The following is a 6,842-nucleotide window of genomic DNA, read 5'->3' on the forward strand; positions in this document are numbered from 1 at the left end:
GACAGAGAAAGACAAATACCATATGATCTCACTTATATGTGGAATCTAAAGAAAAGAATAAGTGAATGAACTAATCAGAAACAGTTTTGGAGACATAGAGGAAAAACTGAGGGTTGCTAGATGGGGGTGGGTGGGGATAAGGGGAAGGTGAGAGGTTTAGAAAATAGTTGGTAACCACAAGATGGTCATGGGGGTTTGAAAATTAATTTGGGAAATGTAATCAATAATGTAAAGATTTTGTAGGGTATCCGAGGGACACGTGTCCCATTTGGGAGACCACCTTGGGGATGATGTAGATGCCTGATCTCTGCACTGTACACCTGAAGCTGAACAGCAATGAATGCCAACTATAATTTTATATATATACATATATACATATGTATATGTATATATGTATGTATATGGTTACAGGAAGCGGAGTACAGCATAAGGAATAGAGACAGTGGAAATGTAATGGCTGTGTGTGATGTCAGAGGGATAGTGGATGGGGAGGGGTTTCACACAGTGTGAGGGATGTAAATGATAAACGTCTAAGTATTGCTTTGTCTTGTGCACCTGAAACTAATAAAATTAAAAAAAAGAGTTGGAGGTCAGTTTCTTGGTTGCGGAATCACCCAGGCATTTTCTTTTCAGATAATTAGTTACTTTCTTTTCTTTCCACTTATTCCATATTCTCTCATTGTTAACACATGCACCCAGACAATGCTTCCTTTTAGCATAACCGCATAGTATTATTTTGTATGTTTGAGATACCTGATAATGAGAATACAGGAAGGAGGGAAGGAAAGAAGGAAGAAAGGAGAAACGACACAAGAGAATAAAAGAGAGAACAGGCAGAGAGGAATTGGAAACAGCGAGTGCAGATAACGTTTTCAAAGTGCAAGGAAATAGGGATGGAGACTCATAGAAACTTAAGAGAACTTTATTAGTTATCTCTTGCTGTGCAACAAACTACACCAAAATCTAGTGGCTTAAAGCAATAAACATGTTACCTCAAAGAGATAATACAAAGACAAGCGAAAGGGAGCAGATGCTGGTGAGAGAAGCTGGGTGAAGAGAAGGATTTTACAAGATGGAATAAGTAATAGGTCGTTGGCATACTGATGAAAATGATTTTGTTACTCGGGGTCCTCCAAGAAGCAGATCCCAAGATGGTATTAAACTCAGCAGTATTTTATCAGGAGAAACATGTTGGAGACTATGGAGAAGGAGCCAGAAAACGCCAGGAGAGCCAGCAGACGGGGACGCCAGTCTGATAGTCAGGGGAGAAGGTTCATCAGCCATATCTCAGGTCCCTGCCGGGCAATCTAAGTGAAGTGGAGCCAGGCCCTAGGCGAGTGCTCGAGCCACACCGGCCATCAGAGGAGCCCCTGTGTCCCGGGAATGGCCTGCCTCAGTGTCCCTCCTGTGACCAATTGTCATGCAGGGCGGCCTGCGGGGTCTCTGCTCCCGCTCCCTACATAAGAACACAGGACACAGTGAGGCCAAAAAGGAACACCCACGGAGCCATAGATAGGGGAGTCATACATTACAGTCTCGCTGGCGGCTGGGTTGGAGACATGGAAGCAGGAGCTACACCATCCGCAACCTGCCGTCCACTTCTCTCTGCCAACCGACCTCACTTAGTTAGCTGCAATCCGCCGTGCTAACTGCAATCTGCTTTTCTAGCTCAGCCATCATCTTCTTGCTAGCCCCCATTTTCCTGCTAGTGTAGCCATGGCAGTTATTGTAGTAGCCAGTGGGTCACTGGTTACAGCTGACAGCCAACAAGCCACAGCTGATGGCCATTTAATACCAGTGAGCACATTATGTTAAGTGAAATGAGAAAGACAAATACCATATGATCTCACTTATATGTGGAATCTAAAGAAAAGAATAAGTAAATGAACTAATCAGAAACAGTTTTGGAGACATAGAAGAAAAACTGAGGGTTGCTAGATGGGGGGGGTGGGGATAAGGGGGAAGGTGAGAGGTTTAGAAAATAGTTGGTAACCACAAGATGGCCACGGGGTTTTGAAAATTAATGTGGGAAATGTAATCAATAATGTAAAGATTTTGTAGGGTATCCGAGGGACACGTGTCCCATTTGGGAGACCACCTTGGGGATGATGTAGATGCCTGATCTCTGCACTGTACACCTGAAGCTGAACAGCAATGAATGCCAACTATAATTTTATATATATACATATATACATATGTATATGTATATATGTATGTATATGGTTACAGGAAGCGGAGTACAGCATAAGGAATAGAGACAGTGGAAATGTAATGGCTGTGTGTGATGTCAGAGGGATAGTGGATGGGGGAGGGGGTTTCACACAGTGTGAGGGATGTAAATGATAAACGTCTAAGTATTGCTTTGTCTTGTGCACCTGAAACTAATAAAATTAAAAAAAAAAAAAGAGTTGGAGGTCAGTTCCTTGGTTGCAGAATCACCCAGGCATTTTCTTTTCAGACTATTAATTACTTCCTTTCCTTTCCTTTTATTCCATATTGTGTCATTATATTTTTAACATATACACGCAGACAACGCTTCCTTTCAGCATAACCACATAGTATTATTTTGTATGTCTGAGTTATCTCATAATGAGAATAAAGGAAGGAGGGAAGGAAAGAAGGAAGAAAGGAGAAAAGACACGAGAATAAAAGAGAGAACAGGCAGAGAAGAATTGGAAACAGTGAGTGCACATCACATTTTCAAAGTGCAAGGAAATAAGGGTGGAGACTAATAGAAACTTAAGAGAGCTTTATTAGTTATCTGTTGCTGTGCAACAAACTCCTCCAAAATATAGTGGCTTAAAACATTAAACATCTGTTACCTCTAAGAGATAATACAAAGACAAGCAAAATGGAGCAGATGCTGGTGAGAGAAGCTGGGTGAAGAGAAGGATTTTACGAGATGGGATAATAGGTCGTTCGTATACCGATTAAAATGATTTTGTTACTCGGGGTCCTCCAAGAAGCAGACCCCAAGATAGGATTAAACTCAGCAGTATGTTATCAGGAGAAACACCTGTCAGAGACTATGGAGAAGGAGCCAGAAAACACCAGGAGAGCCAGCAGATGGGGACGCCAGTCTGATGGTCAGAGGAGAAGGTTCTCAGCCGTATCTCAGGTCCCTGCCGGGCAATCTAAGTGAAGTGGAGCCAGGCCCTAGGCGAGTGCTCGAGCCACACAGGCCATCAGAGGAGCCCCTGTGTCCCAGGAATGGCCTGCCTCAGTGTCCCTCCTGTGACCAATTGTCATGCAGGGCGGCCTGCGGGGTCTCTGCTCCCGCTCCCTACATAAGAACACAGGACACAGTGAGGCCAAAAAGGAACACCCACGGAGCCATAGATAGGGGAGTCATACATTACAGTCTCGCTGGCGGCTGGGTTGGAGACATGGAAGCAGGAGCTACACCATCCGCAACCTGCCGTCCACTTCTCTCTGCCAACCGACCTCACTTAGTTAGCTGCAATCCGCCGTGCTAACTGCAATCTGCTTTTCTAGCTCAGCCATCATCTTCTTGCTAGCCCCCATTTTCCTGCTAGTGTAGCCATGGCAGTTATTGTAGTAGCCAGTGGGTCACTGGTTACAGCTGACAGCCAACAAGCCACAGCTGATGGCCATTTAATACCCGAGTGAGCACATTTCCACGTGAGGCCGAGAGCCTGGAAACTGCTCTCTGGGACTCTGTCCCCACACCAGTCATTGTCCGGCAACAGCCCCTGGGCAGCAGGGCCTCTACACAAATGCTGCCATGGGTTTCAGGGCACAGGAGTGGGGACCCCGGTGGCTTACCTGGGGGATGTGACACAAACCTTCCTACTCAGGGGCCTGGGCCCTTGGAACTCAAAGCCTTGTCACTTGGTGGCTAGTTGGTCACCTACAGAAATAGGACCAAATAAGGGCCTGGTATTGATCTAATGCTGACACTTGGACATTCCGAGGTGGCAACAGCTGTGACAGCCTTGGTATGTGGGAGTCAATGCTGCTGGGCTGGATGTAGCCCCACCTCTGCCATCGTGGTCACTCTATCCCTGTGCCCGTCCTCCCAGTCCTGGGCTGCCCGGTGATGAAGGCTGGCTGAGGTCAGTTTGTCTGCCTGGCTGTTCAGGGCTTCTTCAGGGGGATGCTGTCTGGTGGGTGTTAGCGTGTGAGTCAGGCTTAGCCACAGATGGACCATTTCCACCTCACGATGGACCACTTGCTGGGCCTGTCCAATGTATGACTTACTGGGTTACACAGACTCGAGTCATATGGACGTTTGTAATCCCATGGCTGCTTGGTGTCCAAGGTCACTATTCTATCTTATCAGGCCCAGTAACACACCCAGAGTTCCTTCCAAAAGGGGTCCTCCAGAGCCCAGGGGCCGGCACTGTGCTTCTCCCACTCGGCCTGGTTCAGCCCCACACTGCAGCCCCTCCCACCACTGATACCTCGAACAGCACGGAGGCTGCTGAATGGTTGTGATGCACCAGGGCTTGGAGCTGCTGCAGTGCCCTTCCAGGTCCAGGTCCCACTCAAAGCTGGCGTCCTTCTATGTCACCCAAAGTGTGGGCCCAACAATGTACCAGGTGTGGAATGTGTGCGTGAGAACCCACAGGGCCGACCAGGCAGCGTGCTTCCTTCTCTGCAGCGAGGGAGGCAGGATGCAGCAGTGTCTTCCTGTAGAGGGGATATGGCTGCATGGCCCTCCCCTCTGGACCTCTAGGCCTGAACTGAGGCGGCCACTCCCTGCGTCTCTGCAAGGTTCAATTCCACCTCTGCAGTGCCCGTGTTGCCAAGGCGCCCTCCCCACCTCTTGCTCAGCATCCCAATCTGCATGACACTGTTAGTGATGTAAACTAATGTGATATTTTGTGGGACATCCAGGAGGCCCAGGTCTCTAAGACTATAGTGTAGAAGACAGGAGAGGTGAAATAGCTCGAAAGCAAGCTATAAATAAATGTTTTTCCTCCCACGTGCATGCTAATCATTCCCACTCTACTTTTCTAACTGGAATAAAACTGAATGCATTTGGGGAGGCAGGTGGGGGAATAGACAGGACAGGTAAAGGGATTAAGAAGTGCAAAGTTCCAGTTATGCAATAGGTCATGGGGATATAACACACAGCATAGGGAATAGAGTCAGGAATATTGTGATAACAGTGTGTAGTGACAGATGGTCACCAGAGTTCTTGTGGTGATCTAAAGTATATAAATTTTGAATCACTATGTTGTATTATTGAAGCTAATATTATATTGTTTGTCAACCAGAGTTAAAATAAAATTGTTTTAAAAAACTGAACACACTACCCACAGTACCATCCACACTCTGTGTGTCTGCAGCCTTATTACTCCCCACCAGTTGTGCCGTCCACACACCACGGGCCTGTGGCTTCATCATTCACCTTCACTGGTGCTTTCCATACCATGTACCTGCGGCCTTTTCACTCATCTCAGGCGGTGCTGTCCACAGGTCCTTTGTGGATTTATTAGCCACTTCCAGCAGTGCTGTCCAGATGCCGTGTCCCTGCGGCCCTATCACTCCACCACAGCAGTGGTATCACATCCAGCACACAGCTGCCATCAGGGCTGTACCTGCTCAGGTCCAAGGTAACCTCGTGCCTTCTTTAGACCCCATCAGGTTCCTGCAGGGACAGCTTGCTGGGTTAATGGAGATAATAGTCAACGCCAACACAGACCCTGCTTCCCTCAGGTCTCTACTGGTGGTGCTCACCCTACAGCACCTGCAAAACCCTCCACAGCACCGCCCCTGGGACACAGTGTCGTTTCTGACCTGGCAGGGATGGGGCAGTTTCAGAGGTTTCCGTCTGCCCTTCAGCACAATGAGAGACCCTGCTCCACAGACAGGGACCCCGTGTGAGGGTTCCTCCAACTGCCAAGTGCATCAGTGCTGGTCAGTACTTGGGAAACGGTGCAATAACCCCGGGTGGGTAATGGACCCAGTGGTCACAGTGAGACCTAGGCTTGTCCAGGACTCCACCTGTGACCTGGCACCTGTAGGCCCCACTGTCATAGGGGACGTGGTGATGCTGTGGGAATCCGGGTACCGATGGCAACACACACCCTGTGTGCAATACTGCTCCACAGTCTGGTCGTTTCTCTGTCCCCAGTGTCTAGCCACCTGAGTAAATGGCTGAGGTGCCTTTGCAGATGGATGAGGGGACTGTCCCCTCCTTACTTACCACGGTGTCCCAGGGTCCTTCCTCCTGGGGGTTTGGACACCTCTTCAGTCAGTGGGCTCTGAATCTGAAAATTGGCTCAGGTCTGGGTACTGAGCAAGGGATCATGACACTTTATTGGGCTAAAACCCCTCAGTCTGCTGCTCCTCAGTCTTGCTTTTCTATTCTAGATACTAAGCAGCTCACTTGTTGATCACCCATCCGCTATGGTCTGAATGTTTGTGTCCCCCCATAATTCACATGTTGGAATCCTCCCCCCAAGGTGGTAATATTAGGAGGTGGGGCCTTTGGGAGGGTGGGGCCCTCAGGAGTGGGGTTAGTGCTCCTACAAAAGAGGCCTGAGAGACCCCTCGCTCCCCCACCACGTGAGGACACCGCTAGGAGGCGCCTTCCGAGAAAGCCGCTCTCACCACACACGGAACCTGCCAGCACCTGACCTTGATGCGAGAACTGTGAGAAGTAAGTTTCTGTTGTTTATAAGTCGCCCAGGTTATGGTGTTATAGCAGCCGATGAGGACTGAGACACCCCTGTTCTGACCCAGGGACACCACTCCATCAGCCTCCGTCACCACTCCCGTGGGTCAGGCTCCCTCCCCGTTGCTGCTCTGGGGTTGTTATGGTCACTGTGGCCTCTGGCTGTTGCTGGTAACTGCCACCATTTGGCCTCTCT

Source organism: Rhinolophus sinicus, linkage group LG05 (assembly GCF_036562045.2).
Source record: "Rhinolophus sinicus isolate RSC01 linkage group LG05, ASM3656204v1, whole genome shotgun sequence".
Taxonomy (NCBI): Eukaryota; Metazoa; Chordata; class Mammalia; order Chiroptera; family Rhinolophidae; genus Rhinolophus; species Rhinolophus sinicus.